The sequence below is a fragment of the Sparus aurata genome, chromosome 15 (genome assembly GCF_900880675.1).
Source record: "Sparus aurata chromosome 15, fSpaAur1.1, whole genome shotgun sequence".
NCBI classification, from domain to species: Eukaryota; Metazoa; Chordata; class Actinopteri; order Spariformes; family Sparidae; genus Sparus; species Sparus aurata.
Genome location: NC_044201.1, coordinates 7,144,283 through 7,166,662, shown reverse-complemented (window position 1 = coordinate 7,166,662; position 22,380 = coordinate 7,144,283). Strand labels below are relative to the sequence as shown.

The 22,380-nt window shown below is 44.4% G+C and overlaps 1 protein-coding gene across 3 annotated transcripts in view; it reads right to left on the bottom strand.

The window, feature by feature from the left end:
• lzts2a (leucine zipper, putative tumor suppressor 2a) overlaps window positions 1–22,380 on the bottom strand; it is a 48,818-nt gene that overhangs the window by 8,250 nt on the left and 18,188 nt on the right. The window contains exon 2 of one of the 3 annotated variants that reach the window (XM_030442197.1): window positions 16,523–16,637. The gene's annotated coding sequence lies outside the window, so the exon portion shown is untranslated. Of the gene's footprint in view, window positions 1–12,048; window positions 12,422–16,522; window positions 16,638–22,380 lie in introns of those variants that run through there. The other 2 variants (XM_030442200.1, XM_030442198.1) reach the window with 2 other exon arrangements.

The following is a 22,380-nucleotide window of genomic DNA, read 5'->3' as shown; positions in this document are numbered from 1 at the left end:
TAATGAACTACTGCCGCCCGCGTTGGAGAGCTGCTTCCATGCGTATAAGGTTTTTCATTTAAAATTCATAAGCCATAATACCTTCTGCCAAATGCTGCCATGACTAAGTTTATGACCCTTTAGCCTGCTAAAATTTAATACATCTTCCCAAATAATTTATTCTGCCACTCCTGACTGATTCATAATGCAAAAATCGACGTAGAATCAGGACAAAGACAAAAAAGGCTGGCACTAGGACCCAGCAAAGACTGCTGCACAGAGCTGCGCTGTGGGGACGGCAATAAAACCCCACTAGGCAGTTTGGATCAAGTCTGCACAGCCTTCAACATTAAGAAACGATGGTTAAGACACGAGAAGAAGAAAGAGTTTGAATTCTGAGCTGTTACTGATCACCAGCTGGTTTTACTCCGAAAAAGTTCATGAATCAAGTCTACTAGTTATATTTTTCCCCGTTATGTGTTTCACATGTTTTCAGCGAGGGACCAAGCTTCACAGGACAGTGAGAAACAAGAAAGTCACTACAGTAGACAGTATGGCTCATCAAACACAGGTGTGAGTAATCATGCTAATGATGGCTGGAGTCGCAGTTAAGACTGAAAACAACGACCATCGTTGACGGTAGACCTGATCTTTTCCTCTGTTGCAAGTCAAACTGCTGCCTCTGAATTAAGTCTGATTAATTAATCGTAACAACTTTCCAAATGAACATGCTATAAATAATAAGTAATGACAAAGCTCAGCCATGATTTTTCTTGCTTCATAATTCAGTGTTTCTGTTAAGTTGGGTTCAGATTTTTGAACCAGCCTGATGACGACCTGCAGTTTGGTGAAGTCTCTTTTGTAATGATCGGAGCTGTGGCTCCAGTGTGCAGGTACTCCTTGTGCTGAAAGTAGTAAATGTAGCATGCTGACACAGAACAACAGAACTTTGGTACAATTTGGGTATTTCCATTTTCTGCTACTTCATACATCCACTCCACTATGGTTTGGAGGCCAGGGTTGTAATTTCTACTCACTTCATTCTAATAATAGTTGTCTGTGCCTTGTGTAAGGATTTATTACACATGATTTATTGAAACAAAGTCATGTTTTATTTCTTTTTCTAGTGCAAGTTCAGCAGAAAACAAAGGCAAACAGCAGACATTTTGATTGGATCATAGCAGGGACAGCACAGATGTTATCAATAACATCATAGATCTCAGTGACGCGCGACAGTGTGCCTGGATGCAGAACACTGAAACTGAAGCAGCTAAATGAGTTCAGCCATCACTGACTTTATTATTTACATCTGCCCTCTTCCTACTGTAGATGTATTAGACTTGAGACACACATCAAACATTAATGCAGGATGCTGACAGTTGTTAAAGTGATTTGTGGTTAGCATCTCATTCATGTGTTAAAAATACATGAATGCCAATGAGACTCATTATGTGGTAAACAGCTTCACTGTCAGCTGTGAATTACACGGCCAATCATCATCCTTAAATCGTTCAATTCAAAATGATTAAAATGAAGATCTGCAATATTTGCATCGTTAAAATTTGACAAATTTACTTTACATACAAACTTGTTACAATTAAATAATCGTTGCCACGGTAAAGCCAAATTACCTATTGATTTTAGGCCTGCTGCCACTGTACATCTGACTATTCGCAACATTTCTCCCGGAATGGCACATCCCCAGGCCCACCCACTCCTCCAGTGAAGGCTCATCGCTCATTAAATACACTCCATATCTATGGTGACGCCGCTGCTAATTGTGGGTGTCACTAACGAGGCAGGAAAGGGGGAAAAGAGGATGAATTTAGTAAAAGAGTGAGGATGGAACAGACAGAGGGAGACAGGATGAGTCGCGGTCATCACCATCTGCAGCTGCTCTGCGATTTTCCTGAATGTCCCCGTCTGAACCTGGTGAGCAGTCATCCTGTGTGTTACTTCTAAAGGGGTTTGAAAACTACTCACTTCACTGTTTTATGATCACGATGCTCACACGCCTATCAAAAAACCCTATGAAGAAATAACAAAATAATGGCCTCGCTTGGCCACCGCACTATTTTTAGGATGAGAAACATGGATACATATTATTAACACAATAGGAGGCAGCAGATTAAGTCCTCCATTTGGAGATAGTATTATCAGCGTTAGTTGCCTGCGGGGATGGAGAGGGGACACATATCCTCAGCCTGTCGTGCCAAGCCCAAATCCGTCTGGCCAAGTGGAATAATCCATGCCAGCTATGGCTGCACACAGTCTGCCAGGACTAACACAATCGTACAGACTGACACTCAGTGATGTGCACGTACACACAAAAAGAGATTAGATGCAACAACAGCACATCATTCAAGTAAGCACTGAATACAGAAAGACTCTGATGATCTAAAGCTGTGTAAATATTCCCCAACAAGACACTGGGGCGACAGACAGAGAAGAAGATGAACAAGAGGAACAATATTTAACCAAACGCTTAGATCAGATTGCAGTTTAGTACCAGAGTCCTCTGAAATACATATGCTGATTCACAAACAAACAAAAAGCATGAAAGTGCAGCACAGATACACCAGCTTCTATTCTGGTAGCTGAGGGGCCTCAGTCAGTTTAGTATGCTCCGAATGAAGTGGTTGTTGGACCATCTGAAACACCCCCTGGAGTATCGTTGAATCAAACTGCTTTGTACAAAGTGGCATCCGACCCAAAGTGGCAAAAAGTGTTTAAACCTTCAAACCTCAAAGTCAAATAGCCTATCTCACTAAAGGGAGATAAACTGTACAAATAGGGATAATGTGTAACTTCCTGTCTGTCCTTGAAGGCATCATGGTGTTTTTCTAACCTCTGCACACTAGGCTACTAACAGCTTATAGTGTGCATGGTTGTCGGATTACCTGTCATCAGTGACCCTTGTTACTCCCAAGAAAATCACTCTGATTGGCTGAGTGAAGACTGCGCACCGTTCCATATTCTTGATTAGAAGAACCTTTATTAGCATGAGTGGTTAAATAAACCCCGGCTTTATCATAACAGCTGTTCGTATGTCAGCAGAGAGGCTCTGTAGTCTTTGTAGTGTGTTCAAGTGCAGCTTTTTGGCCGTTGTGAGGCGACGCGACAGTCGGCCTTAGTGTGTAAAAATCACTAACCATCTTATTCAGAGCACACTGGTTGGACTTGGTTTAATGACAGCCAGAACCTTTAAGGTTTATGCATTGGATGTGTCAAAGGAAAAGTGAGTGTGGAGGATTTAGGAGCCCAAGATGGCAGCAAGGATGTAAACTCTCCAACTCCTACTGTCAGAAGTAAATCATAAGTAGAACCAGCCCCAGAAATGAGATATAATGCATTGATGTACTGCAAAAAAGGGAGAATTGTGATGCTAACTGTGATCTTCGGTTTTATCACCCAGCACTACATGGGAAAGGAGGACAGGGAACATCTAGGGTTGGTCTAATTACTTGTTAATGATCAGTCAGCGGGGTGGTTCAATTCCTGCCGGTTGACTCCGTGTTGACTAAACCGTGAGCAGCTCTGTGAGAGCGTGACAGGGAGTGAGGGGGAGTCAAAGAGAGGAGACCGACTTCCTGGGTGCATATGAGTCAAGGAGATAGAGATATGTGTGGTATGTGATCACTTCCCATGCCAAAAGAATCACGCCTCACAACCTCCTTTCACCTTTTATCAAGCCAGTCCCAGCTCTTCTCCACTCCCAGCCCCGACAAGGACCTCTCAGGCAGGGATAATAGAATTAACAACCCTCCGAGAGCGTCAACCGTGACACCCCCCTCCCCCTGGTCCTAACCCTGTCACCCCCTGATGAGTGGAGGGGAGCTGGTCTGATTCCGTCCTCCCACCCCTGTGACCTCCAAGGGTCTGGTTTTGTTCTGGCTACTCGGGCAACAAATCCCAAAAGCTAATTTCCCCCTCTGATGTTGCTCACTGGTCGTTTCTTAAAGTTATTGAAGCCCTCCTCTCCGCCCCGCCATGGCTGCAGTCCTCTGACAAAGTGAAAATACTTTTTACCATCCCTCCATCTTCCCTCGGCGCTTCCTCCACCTTCCTCATTACATGCATCCTCCGCTGCTGTCAGCAGCGCAGAGAAAAGCCAGTCATCGTCACTAAAAATAGAAAACATCTCAAGTGCCTCAAATCATTCTGATAGTCTTTCATGAGGCGTTTCTCGCAGCGGGGCATTTGATTCGACGTTCAAAAATAAACTCCAATGGTGTTGCAGCCAGCTATTATGGGGTCAACCTGAGGCTATTTTACCTCGCATCCTGACGCTCGAAAACTATTAAATAATGCTGAATGGCTTCTGACAGGAAGTGTAAATACGCCGAGTGGTTGTGGGAGTTTACCCTCCGCATGCTACCAACTGGTCCGGGATGAGTGAGAGCAGGAGTGACAGAAGAAAGAGATTCCCAGGTAGCTCTCTAACAAGATCCAGAAGTGGGGTCTGTGACGGGGAAATAATCCCGTTATGATAAGTCTGTTAATAACGCCAGCATTACCCAGGAGAGGAAGCCCATTATTCCGCAGCAGCAGATCACCCTTTGCAATCACACGCAAACCTCCGAGCTGTTCCGGAGACTCTGCTGTGCTCAGGACGGAGTTAAAATAGTGAGAACAAGTTCAGAAGAGAAAGAAGTGGGTTCAGGGGCGAGAACACAAAAGCAGGCAGGGTGGGGGTGATGGTTGGGGGTTTAGGGGGAATTCCAATATCAGGTAGTCCAAAGAGAGGCTCCAAAGAGGCCGCCTGAGATCCTGGGAACACTGGGCATCTTTAATCCTGTTTGGTCATTATTTGGCCAGCAGACAGACACCGAGGTCTGAGTGCCTCTAAGATCTCCGAGCAGGAAAATCTAAAGTGAAGGCAGACGTCATTTCCTATCCAAACCATCCCCTCCACTGCTGAGCACCGGACACATTCCTTGTGTCAGTTTTCTTTTCTCTCTTTCATCATCCTTCTTCCACATGTCTGCCTCTTTTAGATACTTTAAGGATAAAAGCATTGAGAAGAAAAATGGGAGCTGAAATCAAAACTGTGGCCCTTTGGCTAAGGCTGTATGTATTTGCACGAGTTTAAGCTGATGTGAACAAACTCAGCTGAAGCTCTCTCCGTCCTGTAAAACCAGAGCGGTTATGGCCCCGTGTAACAGCAGAGCAAAGGCAACTGATTTGTTGTGGATGGTTGTGTGAAAGCATCGTCAGTCCCGACAAGAGCAACCTGGTGACTTTTTTAGCATACAACACAACCTTCTAAAGTTAATATGACATTTTAGCTTTACAGTTGCTTATTTACCCATCTGGCAGACAAGGAGCAGCATTAGCTTTAATTTGGTGTCCTGTATATGGAGGCTGCCCAACAAACTTAAGTCCAATATCAACTCTCTTTTAGCTCCATTTTTGGTCTCCACCAACTCCTCTCTCTCCAACAAGTTCCATCCATGTGCAGTTCATCTTTTTGTGTAATTATGCAGAATTTTTCACAAGTTAATACCTTTTGTGGCATTTCTGTTTCAGGTAATTGGAAATTGCAACTCGGCACTCTCTGAGAAAATGGAAAAGCCCACAAGTCCACCGTGGCGATTGGCTGCCATCCAGGAATGCAGATTTGAACTCTTGCTACACCTGCCCTGTTCACCTGGTCTGACACCCGCAGACTACTAACGCTTCCCAAAGATGAAGACGGAGCTCACTGGTCGTCATTTTGACAGTGCTGATAACATTTTTTTTTTAAATTCATGTTCAGGTTTTCTGGAATTCTTCTACCTTTGGGAATAAACTTACGGATTACCTCTTGTATATTCTCCTTATATTCACCAGCTAATCGCTAGCTTTGTCTGTCTGACTGCTGTTTGATGCTGAGCACCTAGTTTACAGTGAGTTGGTAGAATATTTTTGCTAAAAAAAAACGTTGCCAGCCACTGGTAAAAATGACAAGAGTAGTGAGAGTAAGCCAAAACAATGAGCTGAAAGATGCTAAAACGTTTAGCAACAAAGAATAATGATTATATCGGTAAAGGTGACATCTTCCTGACAAAGTGCCATTTTGGTCCACTCTCATCCCTTTTCCTGTTCCTGACTATTTTCACCCACATCCCTTTCCCCGCTTCCCTGCTTCCTGTGCTGTATTATTGCTCCTCTGCCCTCCTGTCACCCTTCCCTTTTCCATCCCCCCTTTCTTTCCTACGACTCCCTGCTCGCTGGTCTGTGCGGCTAGTTTTTCATCGGCCCCCTTCTTTAACAGCAACACCACAGCGTGACTAACCGAGGGGGAAGCCAGTGTTAAGACGAGAGCAACAGGTGGAAAGTATAAAATTGTCAGATCGGTGCAGGCGCTGAATGGGCGAGGGTATGAGCATGTGAGCGATAATGGGAAGCATTCATAAAAAATCCCTTTGTGCGACGTGTCATTAATGTGTGGCCACCGCCCAGTAGACTTTCACTCATCATAAAAACAGTATCAGTGGTACCCAAACAGTTTTTTTTCTTCTCTAAAATAACTTGAGAGCTTGTTCAGACCAGCAGAAATATTCCGCTCTGCTACTCAGAGCCTGGGTGGCCTTGATTAATCCTGAGACAAGTGATCCCAGTGGATGGAGATTGTGAGAAAGACAGTCAGACAGAGAGAAATCAACAGGCTAGGTGAGTCACAATAATCCTCGTCGGCTGCTGACAAAAGAAAATCCACAAGTACAGGCAAGGCAGCAGCACACTGACACACACAATACCTCAGCAAGGCAATCAGTCCACACCTAATCCACTCCCCCATTTATTTGTCACGCATCTACTCGCTGAAACTCCACAATAAAACTTCAAACAGGCAAGAAAATGGTATTGGAGTGAAGTCAGCCGACTGCCCTGTAAAATGAGAGGAGCCTTTTAATGTTTTGCCAGAAGACCTGAGGTTATAATATGCCTCCATTCCTACACAATGACTGTCTGTCTGAGTGGCCGCTCACTGTCACCTTCCCCCACATGGCTCGGCTTTTAAGTCTCGCAGTGTGATTGCTGAATGCATTGCAAACCCACTCAGTCCTCATTAACCCATCGCCTCGGTGCCAAGTCTCCTTTCACTCAAACCAGAGAGAGAGATATTGTCCTCTTTGGCAAAGTAACATGGTTGACATTGTAGCTGGACAAAAAGCTGTGAGTTCTTGCGCGCAGGCTGCTGCGGAGCTCTGACTTTATTAAAGCACGTTTTCAGTGGCGACACAAAAGGAGAAATAAGGTTTCCAAAAAGTATCTGAGGGGAGTAATTGGCAACAGGTCCCTTCACAGTCCAGATTTTTTTTCCCCCCTTCTTCTCTTTTACAACCAACTTGTTGCTGTTGCAGACTTTAGCTTCTCCCTCTGTTTGGAGGTAATGGCAGCTGAGGCCCACATTTTTGCATGAGACAGAGAGAGTCAGGAGGAGTGGGAAAAGGAAGGAGGGGAAAAAGGGGGAGTGAATAGGTGAATGAGTGACCAAGTTTTGTGTATGTCACACACTCAGACAGCAGACAGGTTGGCTCTTTAGCATCTCAAAGCATCTGGCCTCAATTCAGACGTGAGAGGCTGCTGGGGAGCCGGGCGACGGAAGCCTCCATTTTTCCTTTTCTCTCTTTCTCTGTCACACACACATGTAACTGCAGAAAAAAACACTCCCCGTGGGGGTTGACGGAGAGAGCAGCCAGCGATCTATTGAAATTGGATGACATGAGAGTAGCGACACAGGCCTGTTAAAACACCGTGTGGCATTTGGGGACACAAACTGTCAATCACTTGCTCATGTATGGGGTCCAGTGTGTTACTTTTGCAATGTGTAGCTTCATTCAATCAGCAGTCCTCTCAGTTCGTCCACAGAGAGAAACTAAAATTGCATGCACATTCTCCGAGGGTGAAATGCTTACCGTGAGACATTTGTAAGCATGAAACTGCCGGATATTTTTAAGCAGACCTCAGGACAATTTTCCGCCATGTGTGTGGCTACAAAAACTGGATATTTTTGACAGGAAGTGGGGACTTCTCCAGCCAAAACAAGATCTTTTCCTAAGCCTGAACAAGTGTTTTTTGAGTCTAAACTAACCAGATCATAATCACAGCGCTGTCACAAGATAAAACTGAATTGAATTCTTACATATTGCACCAAGAAGTTTGCCAGTTCTCAGCTTTCCCCAGTCCAAATCAACCTGCAGTTGTGTGCCCGGACTAGACTGTTGTTGTTTGCATGACGTCACAGCCATCCGATCGTTTCCTTTAAAAAATTAAATCAGGAACTATCTCATCAAATAATAAATATTAGCTAAATAAGCTATTATTAATCTGACCAGATATTTGATGCTAGCTTTTCAGGATGCTACATTTCAGTTAGCACAAATGAGCGCTGAGTTTGTAAAGCGACACTGTAGTAAAGCTGAATAGTGTTCAGTCACTCAGCGTGCACAGGAGGAAACTGAGGTAACAGTAAGTGGAAAGGGGGAAGATCTGACTGACATTCCTGGTCCGTTCCAAATGTTGGATTTTCCAGGAGATTTTCCAGCCACTGACAGTTATCCAGCGGCGGTCAGTGGTCAGACCCGCAGACACTGGAAATACCAAGGATGCCAGCGGTAGAGACACAGGGATTAGTCTGGCCAGTGGACTACTGTTTGTCAGGATCAATGACCACCTCTGCCTTCACTCTTCGAGTTGACACAGTCAGTTGGGCAGCTATGATTTCTTATCAGTGTATGTGCGGGTCATTCTGTCCTCATTGGAGGATATTCTGGAAAATCCTGGCTGCTCCGACTTCTCATTGTCCCACATGAGGAGAGAAGAGTAAAGTTTTCCCTCCTAAGCTTCCCTTCCTCCCCCCCCCCCCCTGCTGCTTCGGGCTGTATGAACAGCGGACTGCCATTGTTTCAGTTTAACAGAGGGCAGAGAGCAGAGAGAAGGGGCCTGCTATCTCACACCGAAAGCAACAACAGTCTGACTGACAATGTGACCCATAATGCGAGGCAGAGCGAGGACAGGAAGGGGGCAGCGACAGGATTGTCAGAGAGCGCTTTACGTACTACCAGACTTCAGTGAGGAAAAGTAGGCCACGTTATCTGAAATGTCTCAGCAAAGGTGTGACAGCTTCAGTGTGAAATCACTGATCATAGCTGAACCTGAATATAACACACACAATGCCACCCACACACACACTCACACACACACACACACACTGCTACTAAAAACAGCCAGGCAAATGAGTTTCACAGCAGCTATTACATAAGCAGCGACGCCTCAGTTTTAACTGTGCCAGCCTCGATGTATAATTCACTTCCACTCATCTGAGAAAATATCTGACAGGGCAAAGAAGCACATGTGCAGACACAGTCAGACGCACTGTCCGTGCCGCTGTAAACTCGAGAAAGATGGAGGTGGGGGGTGGGGGGGACTGGCATGGAAAACACTCATTCAGCAAACTGAGGAGAAGCCAGGCCGACTTCTAATCTCTCGCTGTCTCTCAGTCTTCCTGTGTTTCTGTCTCCCTCCTCAGTGTTTCACCATGCTGCTCAGCGAGAGGCTTTAACTAAATACCTGGCAACGGCATTTAGCTCAACGGGACCGCTTGAGGATAAGTCGAAATCGAACGCAGGTTCGAATCTTCCGCCGAATCTTTTCTTGTAGTTTGCTTGATGGTGATTTTTTGTTAGAACATATGTTCTGTTTTTATTTCACTCACCATCACAACTTAAGCACAGAGATTCTGCTTTCATCACACGTGTTGTCACCGCTCTGTGGATTCATCGACGACACAACATCCTCCTCACTGGACAGCTGTGCTACAGCTGCAGAAGTTAAAACACTACATTTGAAATGGTACTAATTACACCTTATTGTTAAGCAAATATCAACTCAATAAATTGCAGATGTTTCTGCTCTCACAATGCACTTAAAGTTTGCTGAACTGTTGCTGTTGGCGGAAGGAGGAGAACGCGTCTTTCTCAAGTTCTGAAAGGCCAAAAGCTCTTACTTCAATATAATAGACGTTAAATATTATATAAAGAGCAAGGCACTTATCGCCTCTTTGTCGTGAGTACCCACCTGCAAATACGGCATTTCACAGTGGTTTTGTTGTGTATCACCAGTGTTTTTCTTTTCTTTGCGGATGCCTTTAGTGTCAGAAAGAGACACAAAAGACTGTAGATCCTTTACACAGCCTGTCAAGCCAGTAAATCCATTATCCTCTCCGTTCAGTATAAAAGATACGACCATGGACGACCTAGCAGCAGTTAGCAGCAAACTCAAAGAGGAGCAGCAACCGAAAATGTCTGCACACTGTGGAGAAAACGACGTACGTGACCTGTTCACCCTTGGACCAGAGACAGGATCAACTGTCAAATAACAGGGATGATACATTTTACTTTGGGCCATGTTATGCCATTGTTATTATTTAGAAAGTTGTATGTTGCACTTATGTGAATGTCACACTGGACGCCAACACATGACAACTCTTCTGCTTGCTGAACACCAGCATGTTTTCTAAAAATAACACACAGGAAGCTGCATTATGCTCTCGTTGGTTATCAGCATAAAGAAGCGTCTTGGTTGGGTCGCTATTGCGCAAGTTATGTGAAAAAAGGGGCTGAAGAGAGAAGTTGAATGATAGATTTGTTAGATGTGGAGCCAGATCCATAATGGAGCCGGCTATCAGAACATAACCCTAAAAGGAAGAGGATGAAAAAGGAGGAAAAGAGTAAAAAAAAAAGGTCTCATTTCGATTCATTTGGAGCTACTTTACTATCTTTAAATGCTGTAGACACACACGCAGGAGGCATGAGTCAACGCGGCTGGAAAGGGTTACGTATGTAACCTGCAGCACGTGACACACATTTACCTCATTTGTTTTCTTCAGAGCTGATGAGGTAACCCTCATCTTTGTCCCCCCTCTCTCTCCCCTCCACGTCACCCCTCCAGTGAAACTTGACGTTAACGTCTCGACACCTGCCCGTTTACAGCCGCCGTGTTTATGGAGTGAAACGTCACTCCTCCTAAACCTCGGCCGCAATCCAGCCCGGGTAATTACAGCCCTCTCTCCGGCGTGCTCTCAAACGAAACCTCGACATGACACGGTCAAACAGACAGCTACTACAAAGAGTCGAGCGAACGGACGGCCCCTCTAACTGCTCCGACTATAAACATATCTGCTGACACATCACTCGTGGGCCATAACAAAGTTGATGAGAAACTACAATATGTGGCCCAGGGCGCACGAGCAGTCTTGTAATTACACGCGTCGGGAAGACAGAGGAGAAACAGTGTGTCTCTCAGAGTGCTTCGTCATCAAAAGAATCACAAAGATTCTCTTTGAGTCTTCTGGAGGAAAACATGTTTGGTACGGTCACACTTCTGAGATGCGGCCTAATTGTCTGGTGCCTCATGATCTTCAGCGTGAGCGTGCGTGCAGACAGATTGAATAACACCTTCCTCCTCCTCCTCCTCCTTCTCCTTCTCCTTCTCCTCCTCTTTCTTGCTCCAGGCCAACTGTCCAGAGGCTGGGACAGCCATTCTAAGAGGCTGACATTTCAAATCAATACCCTCAACAGTCTGTAATGAGCAGATTAACCAGGGTCAGGATTAGAGAACCTGGGCGCCAAAAACTCCTCATCCCACCTCAACAGATCCGAGCTGTTTCTGCTTGTGCGGTACAAAAGTCTCCAGGTTCCCCGAGAGCAGCTAGAAAACTTAAACTTAAGCCAGTGCCAGTTAGCTACTCGAGAAACCAGGCGTCCTCATCAACCTTCTGTCTTTTCTAAACTCGTTTCCAATCCAGCTGAAATCAGTGTTTCCCCCTTTGAATGCGGCTGCCGAGCAACTTTTGTCCCAAACTCTTTCCGTTACACACCTTCTATTACTGGCGTTTCCGCAACTGACACCCTCTTAAGTGGCTTCACACTGGCCCCAGGCGCTCATGAATGCAGTTTCCCTCGAGCAAATTTCATGTTAACGAAGCCAAACCAGGGATAAGAAGTGGGGTAAAGAGAGAGAGAGTTTGGAGAATTTAAGGCACACACTCCTGCAGAGACACAAACGCTCTCTCCCCACACTCACCCCAGTTGGAGCCCTGCATCGCTGCCTCCACTTGTCTCCGTCTCTCTTGGAAGAAAAAAAAAAGAAAAGAAAAAAAAAAAAAAAAGAAGTGAAAATCACTCCAGTCTCAGATTTTCCTCTTCTCTCCTTGCCCCGGCTGTCTACCTCTTCTCCACAACACTCCAGCTTCCTGCCGTTGCCTCTGCTCCGCACCAGGACCTCATATCCCAAACACGAGGACCTTCAAATGGAAGCCCCCTTATTTTCCTGTCCTGTCCTGTCCTCCTCCTCCTCCTCCTCTCTCTTCTCACTTCACTCCACTGTTCCTCTTCTCAGCTTTCCTTCCCTGCTGTCTGCCTTAGCACCGCCTCCCCCTCCTCCTCCTCCTCCTTCTCATTCCTCCCTCAACTCTCTCACTTTTGTCCGCCAGCCCCCTGCCTCTAGTTTCCCTCTTTTAACACACACACACACACACACACACACACACACACACACACACACACACACACACACAAACACAAAACCCTCCTCTGCCTCTCTCTCCTCCCCCTTCTCCTTTTAGCCCGAGCTTCATCCATCCCCTTCCTCTCTTTCACACGCTGCATCGACACAATTCTGCGTCAGATTGAACAATTTTTATTTTTTTTTTCAGTTGCCTCTCACTACTTCTTTTTGGATGATGTGTGTGAAAGCAGCCATCGGGGGAACCTCTTATCCTCAATTTTCAGAATCTATCCTCAGGCTACATAACAGCACAGTAACACCCAGTTGTGCAATTATCAAAGAACACTGAATACATCAAGAGCCGCAGCCGCTACGGAGAGGGAGGGGGGTGGGTCAATTCACTCAGATGGGGGTAAATTACATAACATGTGCTCATCGTCGCACACTCCCCATGCTCCATTGTGCAGGAGAAGGTGTGCAGGGATCGAACGCGCGATGTGCTGAAGCTGTCGAGACAGATTCAATAAATAAGCGGATTGTTTCTACAATTTAATCTGGTTCAACGGCTCCCCACCTTGATGGACCCCCGTCTACCTGTGATCTCTCTGCACAGGTTTTGGCCTCAGTGTGGACACGAGTTGTCAAGAGTATGAACGGTGAGATCTTTCTTTCTCAGGGAGCTTCTCTTAAAATAACTTTGCATCTATAGGAGATCAAAGTATCTATTGTTCTATGTGTTCTGCCCGACCAACAGCCCAAAACCCAAGGTCGTTACATTTAATGTGACATGAAACAAAGAGGAGACTGAAATATCTCAACAACAGCTGGAGGATGAATGTAACGACTCCGGTGATCCCCCGAGCTTTCCGCTAACACCACAAGGAGGTCGACTTTTGAAATGTTGTAATTTCAGTTTGTCCAATACTTTTGACAAAAAATTGCAAAATGAACGACAGTCCCATAAATACCATTGAACACACCAAACAAAGATCGGACATGGCAACTTAAAATACATCAGCACGGGGGGGTTGACATGCAGCAAAGGGCCCAGGTCGGCTCCAATCCCTAGACCGCTGTGGTGAGGTGAGTTCAGTTTCTCTCCTGCATCCCTGCTGTGCTTTACTGTTTCATCAAGTTTGCTTACAGCTGTTTCAAAAGTCGTGGTAAGTTACTGCTGGTGAAAAATCCAGCGTCTCCTGATGTTTTAAAATGAAAGCTTTTAAATAACTAGCCAACAGAGGACTTTAATTGTGACGTATTCAGAGGAAATAAAACATGTTGATTTAATCAGAGGGGCTTTGTTCTCGGCTATTCTTCGATAGCACTGAGGGGTACAATTAGTAATCAGTTAAAGACGCACCTTCGGGCACGTATCCCTGCTGTAAAGGAAATGCAAATCCCTGTCACGAGTCAAACTGAGTCAAGCCGAGCCAGCACATGCATATGGAAAACACCAACTGTCATTTTGAGCATGTTAGCAGACTGATGTTGGCATTTTACTCAAAGCACAGCTGTGCCTGAGTGTGGCCTCACAGGGCCGCTGGCATGGCTGCAAACGATTAGCAGAACAGTTAAATTGTTCTATTGTTTTTCCGTTTATTCTTCATTTGATTTATCCATTAATTGTGTAAGCACCACGCTATTTATAAATCACACACACACACACACACACAAAAACCACACTAACTACTTTAGGTTTATTGTTGTGTGCTTCCATGGAAAACCAGTAGGAGGGCTGAGTAATGCTGGAGGACAAGGGTTTGTGTGTGTGTGTGTGTGTCTTTTCTCTCTCTTTACTGGAACTTCCCTCTACCTCCTTCTGAGTCCCACGGCGGTCTAACAAGTGAGAAGAAAGTTCACTTCTGCTCTCTGACTTGGCACTTTACTGCCATTAACGCAGCCCACCTCTCCACGCTGAAAATACAACACCAGAAAGCTTTTGAGTCTTCTGTGTGTGTGTGTGTGTGTGTGTGTGTGTGTGTGTGTGTGTGTGTGTGTGTGTGACAGTGAGCGTGTGTTTATCTGTGTGTGAGTCAGCGAGAGCTTCTATTTCAGCCTGCAAACAGGTAACAATAATAACTTACTTAGGATGGATTTAGAGGGAAGAAGAGTACCACTCTCACGTTGTTTCAGTATTAAACATGATAAACCGACATTCACTGACTTTTTGGCCACTTGGGGGCAGTGCAACAAGCTGTAAACTGACATGATGGTCATTTTATTGAGTGTTTTTTATATCGTGGTCATGTGGTCCCCTGCCCTGCATGTTTTAAATGTTTCCCCCGCTGCAACACACATGATTCAAACAAATGGGTCGTCATCAGACTTCAGCTGAGCCTAATACTGAGCTGATCATTTGAATCGGGCATGTTGGAGACACCTAAAACCCTGGGTTAATGTGCAAGCAAACAATTCAGCTGAATGGGAGCGTCATTATCATTCGTTTGAAGTCGTCTGTGTTGCCACCTGATGAATTTAATTCAAATCAATTACCTTTTAGCTTTGTGTTTGTCTTTATCAACCCCCTGGGGAAATGTCTGGCTCTTCAGCTGTTCAGCTAATGACCTCAAGTGTGTCAGGAACGAGTAGGTGCTCTGCCTCTGTAATGTTGTTGATGTTTAACGCAACACTATGTAGAAATCGGCATTTTGTGCGATCTGATCTCTCCTATCATGTCTTCTCTGAGGAATATCAATATTTATCTATTTATTATATTGAAGTTAGTCATTCCAGTATCATGAGAACACTAAAAGTAAATACACTGCTGCAACACTCGATAAGATATGTACTGCTTGTCTTTTTAAATCTGATAACTTCCTACCGGAAGTAAAGGGACGAAAGCAGTAATGGAGCAAATGGAAAAAAATGTGTCTCAATCTATTGGTGCTTCTGAGCAGCTTCTTGCTGCTGCAGTTAAGTTAAAGTCCTTAAAACCAAAACAAAGAGCAGAAAGAAGCTAAAATGCTCTGTGGGGAGCTGCACAATCAGGTGATAATAATCTGTGCCTTCATTATAACAAGGGATCAGTTTCACATGATGTAGTCTTTTTGACCATGTCAACAGTGAAATATGGGTTACTGCTGCTTCAACTTGTGTCAAACAAAATAAGGACTTATACTGAATCCTTTGTATTTTGAAAGTGACCTTGCAGGAGTAGGCGGTGGGTATCGTTGTGGGACAGCTAATGAGGGAAATGGACAGCTGGGCTGGGACAGGCTGAGCCGGACTAGAGGAAAGACAGAAGCAGACGAGACAGCAGATCTGTAACGGAGACGGTGGAAAGAAGAGAGGAAGACAGCTGCCGCTTTGTCGACCACACATTATTATCACCCCACACAACACACAAACACTGCCCTTCACTGTGAGGCCTTAAGCTGAGAAAAAATGGCATGGAGCTAATGTCAGTGTTCAGAGCTGTGTGGCTGCTCAACAACAAAACAAACAGAAACTTTTGTTGTCCATTGAGCCAGACACTACAGGGTTTAAAGGAGGGAACACTATGTATTATGTGTTGTGAAACAGGGAGTGTGGAGAAAATTAGATTTGTGGCAGAGGTAAACAAACACACCTTCCATGACTCCTCTGATGTCACCCTGCTGCCGTATGGGACAACACGGGCTCAGCCGCAAATTCCTTCCCCCTTGACCCCTCATCTCCTCCTCCTCCTCTTCTCCCTCCTCCCCGTGTCACACACTCCAACTGCCATCCATCTCCAAAACCCAATCCCTGACCGGGCACTTCAAAGAGGGAGGCCAAGACACCCATTACCATAAATGTGTGTGTTTCTGTGTGACAAAGCGACCACGGCGGGTCACTCCAAACTGAGCCCACACCACCAAGTCGGGCCATTGATCAATGTCCCAGACTCCCCGAAAGACAGCAGAGGAAAAAGAACAACACGGAAAGGGCGGGAGAGAGAGAGAACAAGAGAAGTAGGAAGAGTGGGGGACGTCTGAGTCAGCACATATTGAAGGTCAGCGTCGTCAGAGAAGGGTTTTGTCTGCAGAGTTTTTGTGTGTGTGTGTGTGTGTGTGTGTGTGTGCTTCTTTACCTCAGAGTGTCGCCCAGTGTGCTCCTCCTGGAGGTCTGGGGGAGACGGGGAAATGGCACAGAGTTCTCATCACAGGACCTCGCGCCTCGTTCAGCCTCTCCTTCTGCACTCTGGCCTGGAGGAAAAACAAAGAGTGTTAATGTTGATCTGTTGGCAGCATTAACATCATAATAAAGAACTGTAATGGCCGCTTTTTTTGGCCACACGGGGGCAGAAGCAACGGCATTTTAAGCAAGCAGCCGCTTATTTGCACATCCAACGGTTACATTGCAACGACATCGTCCTGTCTATTGCTGCATGACAAACATGAGTTAAATATTCACTCTCTTTTAGCTCTGATTTCGGTCTCTACCAACTCCTGGGCAAAACATCTCACTCTTTAGCTGCAAAATGCTCCAATATATTAACTGGCTAGTTCCCAGCTGTGTCTGTCTGCTGTGGCAGGTGGGTTTTTGGAGCTTTTTCACTAAAAACAGCTGCTGATGATGACGCCATGAGAGCAGCAGGAGTGAAACAAAGCGATACAGTAAAGCAGCTGAACAGCTTAACAATGAGCTGAAATTATGGACTGTCGCAGTATCGATCAATGGCCTGACACTTCAACATACAATAGTGTGAAAATGACACACCAAAGTGACGGAAACCACTATTGCTGGAAAAATGGCAATGTTCATTGTTTAGTTTGGCCCATCAATTCCCATCTGCTAAAACGGAGGGGGAAGGGTTTATGAACTATACTGCAGACAGCCACCACAGGGCGATCAAGTCTTTTTGGCTTCACTTTTAATGAGCTATCATGTCATCCATCCATAAATATAGCCAGTGGGTTCATGTAATAATTATCGATAGGTTCATCACTCATGGTTATGGAGCCAAAGATGAACTGAAGTGTCCCTGGTGCAACTCCGGTTGGAGACCTCTGTCGCGTCCACAAACATCCAAGAAGACTGACTTATTTTAAGCTTTCCATGGTAACAACCAGTGACAGAGAAGGGTAAGAGCTTTAAGAGTCTGCAGTAACTTGTTGTAATGTAGTGAAGGGAGTTGAGAGTTTTTATGTGAGCCACGATCAGACGTATTTTTAAGTCTGAAACCTAAATTGACTCAGAATTTGCTAATATATAAGTATACAACCCTTTTCAAAACAAAGTTACAAAGCATTTTAGGCAAGCTGATCTATTTAGAGGTCTATCTAAAGCCAGACAATTAGCTAGATCTAAGCCAAACTTAAAGTCTTTCCTGACACAGCTGGTGCCTCAACAACCATCCACATGCAGTGAAAAATAAATACCAAAAACACCAAGCATCAAATGATCCCAACGTGAAAAATATGTGTCTCAAGCTTCTAAACCAGGCTGCAAAGGGCAAAGAACCAACAACGACCAAACCGCGACTCATTAAAAGAAGAAAATGCAGGAAGGAGGGGGCATGGGCAGTCGAGCTTGGTGATACTGCATGCTGATTTATGTAATATCCCGAATCAGCTTATATTGTGTTTTTCTGTCTTTCTACAAGTTAATCAAAACAAATCTCTGAGCTGAGCCGAGAGCAGTGGAAAAAAGCCTGAAATAAAAAAGTGTGTCAATATCTTATGGTTACTTTACAGTATAAATTATAGCGGAAGGCTTTAGTCAAAAGGAACCATGTAACATAAGCTCGGGATTTATCTGCTTTCCAAAGATGCTAATTCAGCCTCCCTTTTTCATTTATGCTTTTTTTATCGTCTGATCTCACCCCTTCTTTCTCTCCGCTTCCTCCCCACCACCTCTCCGCTCTCTATACAAGCAGCCGATGAGGTAATCAGTCAGCTTGTTACAGTCTGATAAGTGATACGATACCATTATTGATTTTGGCCCCAGTGTCCCAGTGCAGGGGTCAGTCCTGCCACATTGCCTGGCTGCCAGGCCCAGCTTTTGAGCTGCTTTCAGGAGCCACGAACAGATGCTGACCATGCTCTTTTGCAGCTTTTGCCACAGAGGGATGGGCTGTAGGAATACATGGTCTGTCACGCTGACAGATTTTTTCCTTTGTACAAATCGTGTCGGCCGAAAATGTCATTTGGTTCCCACATGATCGGAGTGCATACCTGTTTTAATGACATTACCCCAGACTATAAGGTAGAGAAACATCGGAGTGCCTTGTTCTCTCAAACAACGGGAGTTCAACCTTTCAACCTAGATCGGCTATGCAGATGCTACAAGAATGCTAATTTCATTTGGACAACAGAACATAATGCACAACCTTTTAAACTAAATCAATGCAATCCATTTTACTCTGACAAATGAAAGCATAAAACATGATTATTGATTAACCTCTAGATTTCCTTATAGCTTGGCGATAGCTGATGCCTATAAGAAGCTCAAACAAACATGCAATGAAATCACATTTTGATCCATCAACAGAAAGTCTTACAAATTATGTAAGTCCATTTCCATGAAATCTGGAGGTCAGCTAGGCTTTCAGTTCAGGTTGGACTGATTAAAGTGGCAATCAGGATCTGGGATTTCCGCTATTAGATGATTATTGCGTTCAGCCATTTGAGGCCTGATTTGACGGCCACCTGCCTCATAGTTGTTACAATGAACTCCAGTGAGACGCCGGCCTGATCATATGAAGATAATCATTGGGTAAAGACAACATGTCCTAACAGAGACCCCCCAGGAGGACAGATGGTCAGGGTCTTCCCTGAGGGACGGATGGAGGGAGGGAACGCTGAGATAACAGGGTGGAGGTTAAGTTTATTCATACCCCCACCCCGCTCTAAATAGTCAGGGGATCAATAGGATTTTTCTTTAGCCACCATGAATATAAGATTTCACAGCAGCCCATCCAACAGCTGTTTAGACACCTCAGTCTGGAACAAACTACCGAGACAATAATCAGAGGTGTCACAACTTTCATTCTTAACTGAAATTTGACTGAAATGAGCAATTTCGATTATCATTTTTGTAATTTTGTTTATTTTTATTTCTTCAACCCCGCCTACTACAGCGGCTCTTTCAGACAATTATCCTGTGTGTATGAAGATAATCAACTGTATGATACCAGAGGTTACTCAAGGCCTTCCAGATGCTGGGTTTATTTTCTTGTTCAGAGATCTTTTATTGTTTGGTTTGGGAGGAGGGTTTGCTCGAGACAGATTTAAGAAAACCGAACTTTTTAACAAACTGAATTTCTATATTTTGTTGTTTATTGCGCAATCCCCAAAGGGTGGTATACAGTAAGTGAATATTTTTTTTTAACTTGAACAAAACCTTAGCTTCAAAAACACACAAGGATAGTCAAACTGTTGAAGTACAATACAGCTATCTTTTTGAAGAATATTTTGAACATGTAAATGACATCCATATGCGATAATCAATGAACAATGACAGAGCCATCAGTGCTAACAAAAAAAAGTTTAAAAATCAAAATCAAAATTTGACCTTAGAATTGAAAGTTAAATCAAGGTGTGGATTTGGAGACACAACTACTGTTAATCAGGAAACGAATCATAAAAACAGCAGTAAGGCAATGCTTCCAGGGTTCTGGTGTAGCCAGCAGTGCGTATTCTGTTAACGGATATCCTTGTGAAGACTTCCTCTTCAATGCATGTTTAAAAACAGAGTGCAGAAAAATATTTACAAAAAGCCACATCATTGTCAAATGATAGCTGAGTGGTTCAGAGATCACAATATGATATGCCTTATTTACTGTCCACATGGACTGGTTACCTGAATGCAACCAAAGCTGCTTTAAAGGTTTTCGTCAGTCCCACTCGGACTAAAGCCGGAACCCAGAACGTGCCCAATACCAGAATCATGTCCTTTGCCTACAGATTCTCCATTCATATTCAGATGTCTGTTTATAGAGGGTTATATCAACCATGATTGGCAAATACAGGCACATGTACTGAATTGTATGTACACACGCACACTCTCACATGTACCGTGCACATATAAATACGCAGATCTGACCTCAGTCTGATTATGGTCAGCTTTACATCTTTTTCATTTTCATAAAATCCACCTTGAGGCCTACAGACCTGACCTGTGATGCTGTAATGATCTCTGCAGCTAATGCACACGCACACAGTCATACACACACACACACACACACACACACACATACGTATCTCCATGCACTCGCTCTAATCAACAGATGACATCTCACCCTGTATGACGGGCTGATGTGAACCCATGGGTGCAGATTAGATGGAGATTTTTAATCCTTTAGATCACTGGTGGATAGATTACATCGCTATGGCAGCATATGTCCTCACCGCAGGGACCCACACTTCAAGTGAGGACAACGACACCACGATTTGAGGTCGCACTCCCACAGGGTGCTGCAGTATTAACTTCAGCTCTGGGGTGTTATTAAGGTTATGCAGCCCGTTGGCTGTGGCTCCACTTTGTTAATCACTGTGCTGCTAACGTTACAATGATTGGGTTACTCCAGGACTCCGCTGTGTTTCGCTGCTGTAGTGATGAGGGAGGAGGAAAGGAGGGTGAAGGAGAAAGGAGCTGCCGTCACACGAAAGGCGTGGCTAAATTTGAGACAAGGTGACTCCTGCAGAATGAACCCATGGAGGGAAATGTTCAGCTGAGTCCTGAAAGAATGACGAACACATGAACACATATTGTAGACAAATCTAGGGGGTTGTAGAGAAGACTAAACGTGTCATCTGTTGTGCTATGCAACCTTATAGTGCCATATCAATATACTGTATGGTTATATAATGCCTATTATGAGAAGCAGTTTAAAAAACAAAATACATAGGGATGCAATTAAACTGCCATGATTAATCAGGCTGATTATTTGGGGGGATTAATCATGTTTCCTTATTGTTTTGTATATATCACGTCAGAATATCATGAAAGTCCACCGTGACATCCTCACATGTCTTCTTTTGTCGGACCAACAGTCCAAAACCCTGATATATCAAATTCATGTGAAACCAAGAAAAGCTATATTTTGGATATATACCTCAAGACTGGCCAAAAGGAGATAAACTCCTGATGAATGCACTGCTGGTGAAAAAAGCTCTTATGGATGGAAACTACAATGGACATTTACACAATGGAGAAGATAATAGCATGTGTAAATTATGAATCAAAACAATTTGCTTCCCATCTGGTGCAATTTGCACACACAACACGTTCAATATTAATAATTTTTTTTATACATCGAGAACACAGATCTGTGTAGCAGTGCTCTGGCCGTTTGGCTCTGCAGACTGAAGCTGGGCCCAAACTTGATCCCTCTCACATGATCTCGAGGGGAAGCAGACTTGACAGAACAGAAGATCACCGTGGTGCAACAACTCGCTGTAGTAACATGCAGTGAGGAAGAAAACACAATCAGAATGTTAAATGAGTCTGAATGATGTGGGAGATGCTGTCAACACAGGTTTCCTGAAGGTGAGATTTTAAGTTTCTGTCAGCAGTAGTATGCTGGCTCATGTTTAAATTGTTTATCAGCACCATGAGCTGTCACAAGGACGCATACACAAACACCTAGAAGCAAGCTCTAATAAAGCAAGCTGCGATCCAAGGGACAAAACTGGCAGGCAACAAAAACAGACGACGCAAACAGGGGAAAATCTGACAACGGCTTAACTAAGTACGAAAATACAAAAACGACACAGAACCAAACCAGCCAAACAAACCAAAGAAGAACTGGAAACAGACACAGGAAAGGCAAGAGAGGCAGGACAGATGTGTGGACACAAACACACAAACTGACACATATAAAAGGGCTACTGACCAGATGAAACACAGGTGAACACAGAAAAAGAACAAGAACAAGACAAAAACAGGAAGTGGAAAGTCACGGCAAGACACTTGAGGACATAAGTGTCTATAGTGTTTATAACA